Source organism: Lolium perenne, chromosome 4, assembly GCF_019359855.2.
Source record: "Lolium perenne isolate Kyuss_39 chromosome 4, Kyuss_2.0, whole genome shotgun sequence".
Lineage (NCBI taxonomy): Eukaryota > Viridiplantae > Streptophyta > Magnoliopsida > Poales > Poaceae > Lolium > Lolium perenne.
The window spans coordinates 192,589,802-192,602,592 of NC_067247.2; the positions used below are offsets into that span (position 1 = coordinate 192,589,802).

Genomic DNA, 12,791 nt, shown 5'->3' on the forward strand with positions numbered 1-12,791 from the left:
ACCACCGCCTGCTTCCAACGGAGCTTAGGTTTTCACCCAGAGAACTTGAAGCCACTCGCGTCGGTCGGGGTCGAAACTCCACAACGACGCCAACAAGAAGGAAATCGACGCCCGAAGGCGCTGCCAACGGCCAGACCATGTCATCGACCATAGAGCTTCACCGCATGGCGCATCCATTGCAACACCTCATGTTGTGGCAAATGCCATGCCAGATCGCGCCCAAGCTGCAGCCCCGGGGCCGCGGCCCCAACTTCCTCGCCCCTGGAGCATGCCGATCAGCGGAGCAGCACGACCTCCCCCCAACCAGCGAGCCATGCTCCACCGCTCCATCCTCCAGCCCCTCCGCCCCAGGGCCTCCATGCTGCAGCGACACCCCGGCCGCCTCCTCCTGCCCCAGAACCGACCGCCAAGCGCCCATGCAGCCTCCAAGTGTCTGCATCGACCGTGGCCCACTCGGTCCAAGCTGAGCCTAGATCGGGCCCGCCACGCCGCCGCCAGCAGCCGCGCCTCGGGCCACCGTAGGTCCCCCCCGTTGCGACCACCATCGCCGCCGCCCCCAGCGCCGCATCTTCCTCCTTCAGCCGCCATGACCTAGGCCGCATCCCGCCGCCACGGTTTCCCTAACCTGCGAGCGAGCCTCCGCCAGCCAGAGAAGAAACAGATCCTACCATCACCGGCTCCGCGTAGGCTTTGCCGGCGGAGACCACCGGCGACAGCAAGGGATGAGGTGGTGGATGAGGTGGGGTGGTTTGCCGGCGCGATTTATCTCGCCGCCCATGTCGCCGAGGGGGGGAGTGACGTGGGGGCCTCTGCCTATCTTTCTTATACCTAGCTTTACAAAGCACAAATTCATTCTAGTAAGGGAATCTCCAGCGGTGCGACGCAAACGGACGCTGAGCGACCGTTTTTGTCCGCCGTGACCGGAAATGCGTCTGGCATCACCTCTAGCGGAGCGACGTAAAGTGACCGGGCCGTCCGCGGAGACGCAAACCTGGCCCAAATATGCGGCAGGTTTGCATCTCCGCGGACGCTCCGCGGTCGCGGAAAGTGTCCGCGTTGGGTGCATCCGGGCCCGGTCGGCAGTGAGTAGGTAAGCAAAAGATTTTTTCATTATTGTTGATTGGCCAAAAGGACCATCTTTATAGAGATGGTTAGTCGAGTTAACCTAAAACTACAACGGCCGTACCTACTTGCCGTCGTGCGGCCTACACCGGCCTCAGTTACTCGCCGTCGTGCGGCCTACTACTGGCCGCCGGAAGGGCCGACGCCATCGTCGAAGCGGGAGCGCTTCGTGGCCTACTCCGCGCGCCGCGCACGCCGCACATGGGACACCTCGTCCTGCCGCCTGCGGCGTTCGAGGGCCTCGGCCAGGGAGGTGTCCCACATGGCTGTCGCCTACTCCGCTGCCTCCTCCTCTGCCGCCTGGGCCGCCGCCTCCTCCGCCACCGCCTGGGCCGCCGCCTGCAACCCCGCCAGCTGGGCGACTAAGCGGGCCATGTCCCTAGCCGCCTCCGACACCGCTTCGTCCCTGGCGGCGATGGCGACCGCCAGCTCCCGGTTCTCCTGCTCGACCCACGCGGGAGAAGGGCCCCTACGCTGGAGCGAGTCTAGGTCGGAGCATATTAACCCCCGAGCCATGACGATCGCATAGCTGTGGGCTTCCTCCTCCGCCAACCAATCCTAACGGCGCTGGGCGTCCCCAGCCAGGGACTCGAAGGACGCGACCAGTACGGACTGGTCGCCGGCGCACTCGAAGCCGCCGGGCACGGGGGGGCGTCGTCGTCGTCCGCGATGTCGTGGATGACGGCATCCGCTGGAGGGGCCGCCATGGCCGCCCGCGCCTCCGCGAGCTCCGCCCTGGCGTTGGCGAGCTCGGCCATGGCGTTGGCGATCTCTGCTTTGGTCGCCGCGAGGCGCCCTTCCGCGCGCGCTGCCGCCTCCGCCACCGCCTCCACAACCTCCGCCGCCGCCGCCTCCAGGCCCAGCTGTTGGGCCTCAACGCCGGCGGCGACTACCTCCTCCTCCTCCTCCGGGTGGAGGTGGCGGCACATCTGAACAACGTGCTCCCAACTAAGGTTCTGCCCGGCCATGGATGGATTAGCTTGAGGTGTGTCCGTCGCCCCTCGCCGGTGTCCACCATATATAGCCACTGCGGGGCGGGAAACGGTGTTGGCGTGCAGGCCGTTTCCCGGGCGGGAAACGGTGTTAGCGTGCAGGCCGTTTCCCGCGCGCGAAACACCGGCGAAACTTGCCAATGTGTTGGGCACGCGCGGGAACGATCGTCGTCGCGCGGGAACAGTTAATCGCCGGCGGCAGTCCTCGACGGCCGTAAAACGCCATTAGCGAGCTGGACACTGTCCCCGCTAAAAATGCGTCAGCACCGCTGGAGGTATCCCAGACGCAAACATCGATCGCTCTGGGCTACATGGCATCCGCGGGCTGACGCAAACGGACATTTCGGACGTCCGAAATACGTACGTCGGCCCGCTGGAGATGCCCTGATGGAACAAATCGTTCTTCGTGTTGAATCCTTCATCCTAAAGATCATTTGGCGGTATATCTTCTTCCGGAACCGTACTGGATGACGTTGCATCCTCCGATGAACCTCGCTCTGATGCTTGCTGCAGCGCCACCGAGCTCTGAAGGTCTGCTCTGAATTACGCAAGCTAACTTCGCTGCCACCAAAAACCAGTGCCGCTGGGTCTTATTTGTAAGATTTTCTAAAAAGATTTCATCATATGCCGTGCCGCTGGATCTTTGTTTCAAAAAAATAAACAAAGAGAAATCATGAAAACCCCACATATGGATCAAGATTCAAGAACCTATCGCGTAGTGTAGTACTAGTAGTGTTTGACTGGAATCGTGTCCGTTAACCCCGGGAACAGGCACACCGACGATATGTCGGCCTGATCCTCCTCCTCCTACTACTCTATGATGTGAGTTTCCGCGCATCTTCTGAGCTTTGTACCACCGGCTGACTTCAGCAGATCGAAGTAGCGGGCGTGTAATTTGATTGCTTTCTCTATGACTCTATCTCAAGTTCTCAACCACATAAAGTAGAGGTAGTGCTGCCAGCATCGCATATAGGTGTTCTAAATACCACCTAGTGCGATTTTATTTAAGATTTTCATATAGCTACATGCGAGTTTTGCGTGACATCTGCTTTGCAACTCTAAGTAGCGGGCATGTCAGTCAATCACATGAAGATATAGAGCCAGCAATACAAGACTGCTCATAGTGGGAGTAACATAGCTAGTAACATCACATATCTTAAGCCATTTTGGTGACATAGCATGCTAATAAATAAAAAAAAGAGGGAGATGGTTACTAGTTATGTTACCATAACATCACACACCTCAAGTCAAGATGAGTCTACAACATAGTAAATGATACAATGCATGACATCATATATAAGTTATTATACGCACTATGAAGGTAGTAACTTAGACTAATAACATGATATATATTACTAATCGAAGTTACTCCCCACTATGAACAGCCTAAGCTTGAGTATACCTTCTCTATCTCAACCACATGATTTGGTGGCTTTCTTTTTGGATCACGCCCTTCTTTTTGGATCACGCCCGCTTAATTATGATATAAGTAGCAGGGTCATAAGAGGATACGATTGTTTTGATTGATCTGAGTGTGAAATAAAACATGCAACACACATGCAACCAAGCGCATTACTAATTTTAAAAGATCACAGCTGGAACTTCACGGGTATACATACATCTAAGAAATCAAGTTTCGCTTGCTATATGCACACGTCAACAAATGCACCATGCATGCAGACAACGACCATCGCCTCGCGACAATAATGTAGCCTATAAAGATAACATTATATAAAATCGTTTTCACCAACTAGTTCAATTAACACTTGCCTCTGATGCGCGAGTGCGACCCAAGAAACTTATACGTAGGTAATTGAAGATCTGACCAGCCGAGTACAAAGAACAAGTCATTAGGAAGTATATCTTCTTGATTTAGTTGAAAATGGAAGCGCTAAATGTTTTGCTATATCATTATCAACCATGGAGCTTTTAGATTTGCGCGAGCTATCCGCTGCTCCTAGCTAGCAAGTTTCACCAAAGAACAGATTAATTAACTGTTTTTCTTTGAGCAAATGTCCCGGTACACAAAGTCAGCTTGTAGGTACACTCTGACATATATGTACCGAAATGTCCAACCCCTCTCGTTCCTCTAGCCAGGTCCAGGGAGAAATTACTCCTCTCAATCTCTCGCACTCGCAGTTAATAAGAGCATCTCCAACCTGTCTTCTCGGGAAGGTTTCCAGGGTGTCTTTTTTTCATTCCAGATGGACGAAAATGGCCAGTCGCACCCTGAATCCTCGTTTTCATCTGGATTTGGACTTTTATCCATCCGGGGAGCCCAGGTGATCCCCACCCCCCGGGGAGCGCTCGGGGACTCTGAACGAAACGAAAACGCGGGAAACGTCGAAAAAAGTTCCTGCGCGGCTGGTGGCCCTGACTTGTCGGTGAGAAAATCCGATCATCGTCCTCATCGCATCGTCTTCCGCGCGCTGTAAAAGCCTGCCGCCGGTCAGTCTTCGTCGGACGTGTAGCTTCCACGCGGCGAGTTAATGCCGTCGCCTCATTTTCACGTGTGTCGCCCTCTATTTATCGCCGAACTACCGCGTATGGCCGCATTCACCATGCCTTCTCCATGTTCTCACACCACCAATCTTCCCCAATCTCATCGAGCGAGAGCTAGCGGCGATCAGCAATGGCGAACGACGGCGCGGCAAACAATGGATTCGGCCGCCGCTCTCTCCACCAACGGGAGGGGCGGCTCCTGCACACGGCGGGCTACCCTGCACCGCCAGACTTCCGCGCGCCCGAAGGATGGCGACTCAGCGCGGGCGGCGTCCCGATCCCGCCGCCGCCGATCGGTCGTGCTTCCGGTCGGACAATTACGAGGCATGGACACACTTCTTCCGACAGAGGTACGAACGTAAACTCGCCCAGTACGACGGGCCTCCTCCCCCTCCAGTTAGGAACAACGCCACCGGCCACCGCCGCAGGTGGAGCGCGCCTGGCCGCACCCTCGAGAATGTGCTCGTGCACATCGAGGGTGCGAACTCCCCCGTTCTGGGGATGCCGCCACTGGTGGCGGCTACCGTGTCGTGCTGGCACGGTAGTTCCTGGACATCGAGGAGGAAGGCGCCGTCCTCCTCCTCGTCTAGGTCGAGGTTCGCGTCCAGGTTCGGTGGATCGGCTCCTCCGCCGTCGACGTCGCGCTTCGTCAAGAAGGAGCGGCGTCTCCGCCGCCGACCAGCGAGCGCAGCAGCGGCACCCTCGTAATCTGTGACCAATGTTCCTCTCCCTCGTGCGGGCGCAAGAGGAAGTCGTCGAAGAAGGAGGCCGCCGCCGCGAACCAGCTCGCCGAGGAGGAGGCCAAGCACGCCGAGGACGCCGCGGTGGCGGAGGCGATCGCCAGGTCGCTCAACGACCTGGTCCCCGCCGACAATGCGCTCCCCATCGACGCCGCGCTGGACTGGTCCAGGCGGGACTGGGAGCGGCAGGAGGCATAACAACATCGTCGCCTGCTGGACATGGCTGTCGCGCGGCAACGCGCCGTCCGCGCCGTCGCACCCGTCTCAACAAACGTCACGCCCATGCCGCTGATCAAGCTCGATGAGAGCAGCAACGACGAGCTCTACCGGCCGACGCCGCCACGCGCCGGCGACCCTGGCCAGGGTTCTAGCCGCTGGTACGAGGCGCCGCTGCTCGAGGAAGCCGGCAACTCGAGCGACGACGGCGGCGACTACACGGCCTTCTACCACCATTTCAGCATGTAGAAGGCCGTTATTACTTATAGTTTATGTTTTCGTCTGGTCGAATTCAAATATATGTACGAATTGGCCTATATATGTACGAACGTCTATATAACTTAAAATTTTTAAATTTCGCTTATGTTTGAACTAGTTTCGCCTTGTTTTGTCTGTATTCGCTTTTTTTGTCAAAAGTTTTGATCCATCCTGGACCCGCCGCTGAGAAAATGGGTTTTCCCATACTAAAAAACACATCCATCCGGCGCTAAATTTCGGTCTGGGGAGCCCAACGACAGAAGATGCTCTAAATCACCAGTGCCAGTTCTTGATTCCACTACCATAATTAGATCTACACCATCCAATGTTTCTATCAGTTGCATCCTCCGGTGAACCTCGCTCTGATGCTTGCTGCAGCGCCACCAAGCTCTGAAGGTCTGCTCTGAATTACGCGAGCTAACTTCACTGCCACTAAAAAGCAGTTCCGCTGGGTCTTTCTTTCAAAAAAAAAAAAACAAAGGGAAATCATGAAAACCCCACATGGATCAAGAACCTATCGCGTAGTGTAGTAGTGTTTGACTGGAATCCTGTTCGTTAGGGCATCTCCAACCGCCCGACCCAAACGGACGCGCTGGGCCATCCGTTTTGGGCCGTTTGCGTGGCCGGCCGGACACGCGGACAGCGCCCCGCGTCCGCGTGTCCGTTTGGGTCGCACGCGGCGTCCAACGCGGTGATCCAAAGAGACACCACGTGGTTCGTCTTCGTTGCGCGGCGCTGCGCCATGGCAGGCCTCGACGGGATAGCCATGGTGGGCGGTGGAACGCGTGGGAAAGATCCCGCGCGCACCAAGGTTCCCGCGCGCGCGAAAACGTCATTGGCGCGCGCTCGCGCCCTAGTTTCCCGCCAGGCCACCGGCTATAAAAGACGGCGGCGGTCTCACACAGACCGAATCACCTTCCTCTCCCACTCCACCTTCTCCGGCGGCCACTCCACCTTCTCCGGCGCCATGCCACGCACCCTGCAGGCCACGTGGGCCAAGCTCTCCCTCGCCGCCCGGGCCAGGTTCCCGCGGACGGAGGAGGAGGAGCGCGCGGACTCGCGGTGGGTCGCCGACGACGAGGCGCTCCGCGTCGCTGCCGAGGTGGCGGCAAAGAAGTCAGGCGACGCCGAGATGGTGGAGGCGGCCGCGGACGGCTGGCACGAGACCGCGGACGGCTGGTACGAGGCCGCGGATGAGGGGGCGGCCGCCGCGGAGGAGCCCGTCGACGAGGAGGACCTCGCGCTGGCGAATATCAACGCCGCCATCGAGGAGCGTCTCGCCGATCTTACGTGCGTGACGAAGGAGCACGAGGCCACCTGGCGGGCCGGCCGCCGCCGATTTGGCGACCTCCTCGGTCAGAAGAACGAGCTGATCGCTATGCGAGCAGCCCGTCACCTCATCCAGATGCCCTCGCCCGAGCGGCGCGCCCGGGAGGATGCTGAGTCGGCGGAGCGCGGCCGGCAAGAGCGCATGCGCCGGCGGCAGGAGAACCACGAGGCCCAGGCCCCCGCTCGCATCCGCCTGGAGGCGCGCACCGCTGTGGAACGCGCTGCCCTGCAGGAGCTTGAGGTATGCGGGAAGCGGATGGTTCCGCCGCAGGAGGCGGAGCGCGAGCGCGCCCGAGGTGCGCGGACGGAAAGGAGGAGGATGAAGGCCTCCGCCGAAGCCGCCGCCGCCGCCGCCGCGCCACCCAGCTGGTAAGCTGGAGTGGAATCCTCACGCGTACAGGCCGCCCGCGTCGAGTGAAATCCACGGCCCCGACGGCGAGTCGGCGAGGAGACGCCGGCGAGGCCGCCGGCCCCGTACGTAGTAGGATAGAAGTAGTAGTTAAAAAAAATTGTAATGGGTTGTTTTTGATGAAAACAAATGTTTATGTCTATGACACGCGGGCCAGGGGCGGACAAGGGGCGAACGCGAGCGGACGCGCTTCGCGTCCGCGGCCACGCAAACTCGGCCCAGTTTAGGCCGGGTTTGCGTCGTTCCGGACGCCGCGGCTATCCATTTTAGGGATGGGTCCGCGTGCTGGACCGGGTTTTTGTCCGGATGGAGCCGGACCCATCCGGACGCGAGGGCGCGGGATGGATCACCCCGTTGGAGATGGCCTTAGCCCCGGGAACAGGCACACCGACGATATGTCGGCCTGATCTTTCCCCTCCTCCTCCTCTATGATGTGAGTTTCCGCGCATCTTCTGAGCTTTGTACCACCGGTTGACTTCAGCAGATCGAAGTAGCGGGCGTGTAATTTGATTGCTTTCTGTATCTCAAGTTCTCGACCACATGAAGTAGCTGTAGGGCTGCGAGCAAAGCATATAGGTGTTCTAAATATCAACCTAGTGCGATTTTATTTAAGATTAATACATGTTTAACTTTTCATATACCTACATTTAAGTTTGGGGGATACCTTCTTTGCAAACCTAAGTAGCGGGCATGTCAGTCAATCACATGAAGATATAGAGCCAGCAATATAAGTTTTTCTTTACAAAGCAATATAAGCTTAAGCAGGGGGTATACCTTCTCTATCTCAACCACATGATTTGGTTGCTTTCATTTTGGATCACGCCCGCTTAATTATGATATAAGTAGTCAAAAGAGGATACGATTGTCGATTAATCTGAGTGGGATGTACAACATGCAACACACATGCAACCAAGCGCATAACAAATTTTAAAAGATCAGAGCTGGAACTTCACGGATATACAACATGCAACACACATCTAAGAAATCTGGAAAACGGAACCTAATAGCCGGCCAGAGAACCCCCCCCCCCCCCCCCCCCGCGCGTCGTTCCCGCACAGGCGACCCGGGCGCGCAAACCCTAGCCGCCGGGCCGTCCGCCTCCCTCCCACCTCTCCTCCTCTGCGCTACCGCCTGGGTGCTCCGACGAGCAAAGCCCGCTCGGTAGTGGGCGGCGGCGGGGATCTCGTCTCACGTCGTGGCGTGAGGGAGGGCGCTTGGGGCAGCGGTGGTGTCTTCTGCTCGGCGGCGGCCAAGCCGCGAGGCTGGTTGAGGGTGGCGCGGCCTATTCTAGCGTGGACACCGTGGCGGCGGCCCCGGGAAGGTGGTTTCGGTTGCGCGCCGTGCTTGGGCGCGGTAACCTACCATGGCGGCGTGGAGGTGGGCTCGGGCGGTGGCTGGTGGCTCCCTTCACGGCGAGTTCCATGCGGGCCTGCTCTAGCACCCCTGGCGACGCGGCTGCGCTTGGCGGTGGTCTGCGGGCTTTTGGCGCCAATCCTCCCCGACGGCTCACGATGGTGGCCTTCTTCGGTTGGGGGTGGCGGCGAACGTCTCATCGATGGATCTGTGGTCGCTGGCGGCCTCCTCTTTCCGATAAGGCCGACCGGCGGGCGGGGGTGTGGGCACCTGCTGTTCTGCCTAATAAAGCTGGTTCCCCTTGGTCCCTCTTCCGCGAAGATGGTGACTTTCCTAAGGTCGGTTCTTCTTCTTCTGCACGGAATGGTGAGTTTCGGAAAGCTTCGCCAGCAAGTGTAACAGTGCACATTATGCCTGGAGTTTGCTGGATCGGCTGGTGTTCGGTCGTGTGCAGCATCCATGCTTTTATTTCGGTCGTTTGGTTCTGGAGGGAGCGGCACGAAGCTCTATTCTGTGTTGACATCAGATAACATTCTGATACATGGTGAAATCAGGGGTGGAGAATATCATGAAAGCAGGTTTCGAGGACTGGCAATGGAAGTTCGTGTCTCTGTGGTTTGAGGGTCTGACTTGGTGTTCTGGATTTCACAGCAACAGTATGCAAGAGGGGGTGGCAAAACATGTGAAGTTCAGATTCTTATCTTTTAGGGTGAAAATCCAATGTCTGGCCTTAATCGGTTGTGCCAATAATGATCTTGTTGAAGACATTGGTTTGAGAGCGGATACTATCTTCAGAGTGAAAACTTGAAATCTTTTGATAGGGCGACGACGGTGTTAGTGCATTGTTCCCTTCTTGAAGATGTCCCATTTGAAGAGCTTGGAGTTCGGGTGTTACACTGGTGGTGATTGTAATGTTACTGCTAGAGCTGGAATGCCATAGCGGGACTTTTTATTTTTTAGTTTTCTTTTTCTGTTTTTGGTTGTGTGCATCTACTATCATTAGGGTTGTGCGTTGTTGCGGAGACTGAGTGTAACTGGTATCTCCTGATATTAATATATATTTTTATCGAAAAATGCACACATCAGCGAATAGACCGTGCATGCAGACAATGACCATGGCCTCGCCACAATAATGTAGGCTATAAAGATAACATTATATAGAATCGTTTTCACCAACTAGTTCAATTAACACTTGCCTCTGATGCGCGAGTGCGACACAAGAAACTTATACGTAGAGAATTGAAAGCTTCAATATGTGTTCGTCTTAAGACCAGATCTGACAAGCCGAGTACAAATCACAAGTCATTAGGAGGTATATCTTCATGATTTTGTGGAAAATGGAAGCGCTAAACTCCGCTGCTCGTAGCTAGCAAGTTTCACCAAAGAACAGATTCAGTGTTTTTCTTTGAGCAAATGTCCCGGTACACAAAGTCAGCTTGTAGATAGGCTCACATATAGTATGTACAAAAATGTCTCCTTCTGCCTTGTGCAAAAACAATGAAACCATGCTTTCCATGCGGGCTACCTAACACCATATCAAAGGCAAGTAGTCCCTTCACCTAAGAGGTAAGCAAGGAAAATTGCTTGGATTAATCTCAAGTGCAAATTCAACCCTCTTTTGAGAACCCATTTACTTGCGTACGTGCTGTGTGCTGAAGGAGGGTTGAAGCTTGGACTAATTAATCTGAGTGCAGTATTGCAACTCTACCCGTACAGCTGTACTCTGAATCTTGAGTGCAAAGGATATTCATGCCAAAGTAGTTTTTGTATAAAGATCCGTGAAGAAGTTTATAGAGATCTGACCAATGATACCTATAATAGCAACAATGGATACACAATGCATTTTTTGTGAAGAATTTTTTTGACTGTTAGGTCTTCATCTTCAAATTCAGAAGAACTTAAGAATGACACTATGGATCCACATTGGATTATGTGAAGAACTTTATAAACAACAGGGGCTACCTGATATGAATCAGGTAAAATCTAGGGTCTTTTTTCGCAAAAAATCTCACCAATCTTGATTCAATGGAATTCTGGAAACAACGAGCCAGCTCGCCGGAGCGAGGCGTTGACCGTGGCCGCTTGGCCCGGTCCCAAGCCCACCTCCAGTGCTCCCCTTCCTCGGCATCAGTTCTTCTTAGCCTCGACCCTCCATCAGCGAGATCAACCACCGTGTGTCCTGCTCCGTCCCCGCCCTCCATCCACGGATCGACAACCGCACGAATTTTTGTCAAAAAGGACCACCCTCCCCAATTCATTGACAAAAAGGACCACCTGTGAGTAGAATTGACAAAAAGGACCACCTCCTGTGTGGCGGCAGAGCCCCCAGGCGACACGTGTCGCCTGCCGCCACAGCCGGAGGCGGCAGGGCCTGCCGCCGTTGCCCGTGGCGGCATGTCCACATTATCCTGATCTATGAATAGTAGCCCGTTTTGATTTTTTTTAAAACATCTCAAAAAATTCGAAAAAAATACCTACATGTAGCTAACTCTATGCACTACAATCGTGCAAAAATTCACTGTAAAATACGTTGTATTTTGGGCTCAGAAAAAAAGACAAATTCAACAAATTTTGTAGCTAACGTGCACTGTTCATCGATCAGGATACTATTCATTGATCACGGTGGACATGCCGCCACGGGCAACGGCGGCAGGCCCTGCCACCTCCGGCTGTGGCGGCAGGCGACACGTGTCGCTTGGGGGCTCTGCCGCCACACAGGAGGTGGTCCTTTTTGTCAATTCTACTCACAGGTGGTCTTTTTGTCAATGAATTGGGGAGGGTGGTCCTTTTTGACAAAAATTCCAACCGCACAGGCGAGCTCGGGGCCGGCGAGCACGTGGCTGGCGCAAGTGGGATGGCGAGGGCGGGCGCCGGCTCCGGCGCAGGTAAGGCCCGGTGGGCATGGGGCCGGCGAGCACGTCGCCGGCGCAGGTGAGGCCCAGCGAGCTCCGCCACGGGCGAGCTCTGCAACTGCAAGGGGCAGGCGCAGGCGAGGCGGTCCGCGGGCGAGGGCGAGCACAGTTACCGGTTCGCGGGCTAGGGCGAGCACGGGCACCAGTGACCACGTGGCCGGCCCAGGCGAGGCGGACGAGGGCGACCTAGGCGAGCACGGGCGCCGGCGCAGGCGAGGCGGTTGAGGGCGACATGGGCGAGCACGGGCGCCGGCGCAGGCGAAGCAGAAGAGGGCGACATGGGCGAGCACGGGCGCTGGCGACCACGTGGCCTGCGCCGGCGAGGCGGACCAGGGCGACCTGGCCGAGTACGGGCGTCGGCGGCGAGCTCCGTGACGTGCCGGCGCGGGCGGATGAGCTAGGGGCGAGCGCCGGCAAGCTCCGCATAGGCGGGAACGGCGAGCTCCGTCGGGGTATGCCGTGTCTCCAGCCGGCGAGCTCGGGGCGGCCGGCACTTCTCCGGGCATGGCGCATCTCCTCCGTGCAAGGGATGTTGGTCAACGCCACACAGAAAATTTGCAAAAGAAACCCAAAAGTTAGATATATATATAATTAATCTCCTTACACAGGTACAGTTTTGCCACGTGGGACTAACAACGAGTCCCACTTGTCAGAAAACTTGTTAACGTGTTTAAAATCAACAATCAGTGCACGTTGGAATGAATTCGCTCAATTTCGGTGGTTTTTTGCAATTTCGTAAAATATTGGTGGTTTTTCGAACTTGACGCTGTAATGTGGTGCTTTTTTGAAATTAACTCACCCAACACTTTAATCTTCAAAACTATATCGCATGTAGGTTCCTGCAATTGCATCACGACGTGGCAGAAAGATTGTCGCCTGCTGATTTATCCAACGACGATCGGATGGCTACTCCAATTTTGCCACCAAACCACATGGCAAGTTCTCATTAGTTTTTGCC

General features: G+C 56.0%; 1 long non-coding RNA gene across 1 annotated transcript; it reads left to right on the forward strand.

Moving 5' to 3' along the window:
* Nucleotides 1–11,145: 11,145 nt before the first annotated feature.
* Nucleotides 11,146–12,545, forward strand: LOC139830578 (uncharacterized). The gene is made up of 2 exons (XR_011743175.1): nucleotides 11,146–11,806; nucleotides 11,853–12,545. It is a non-coding gene; the product is annotated as an uncharacterized lncRNA (long non-coding RNA).
* The last annotated feature ends 246 nt before the right edge of the window (nucleotides 12,546–12,791 follow it).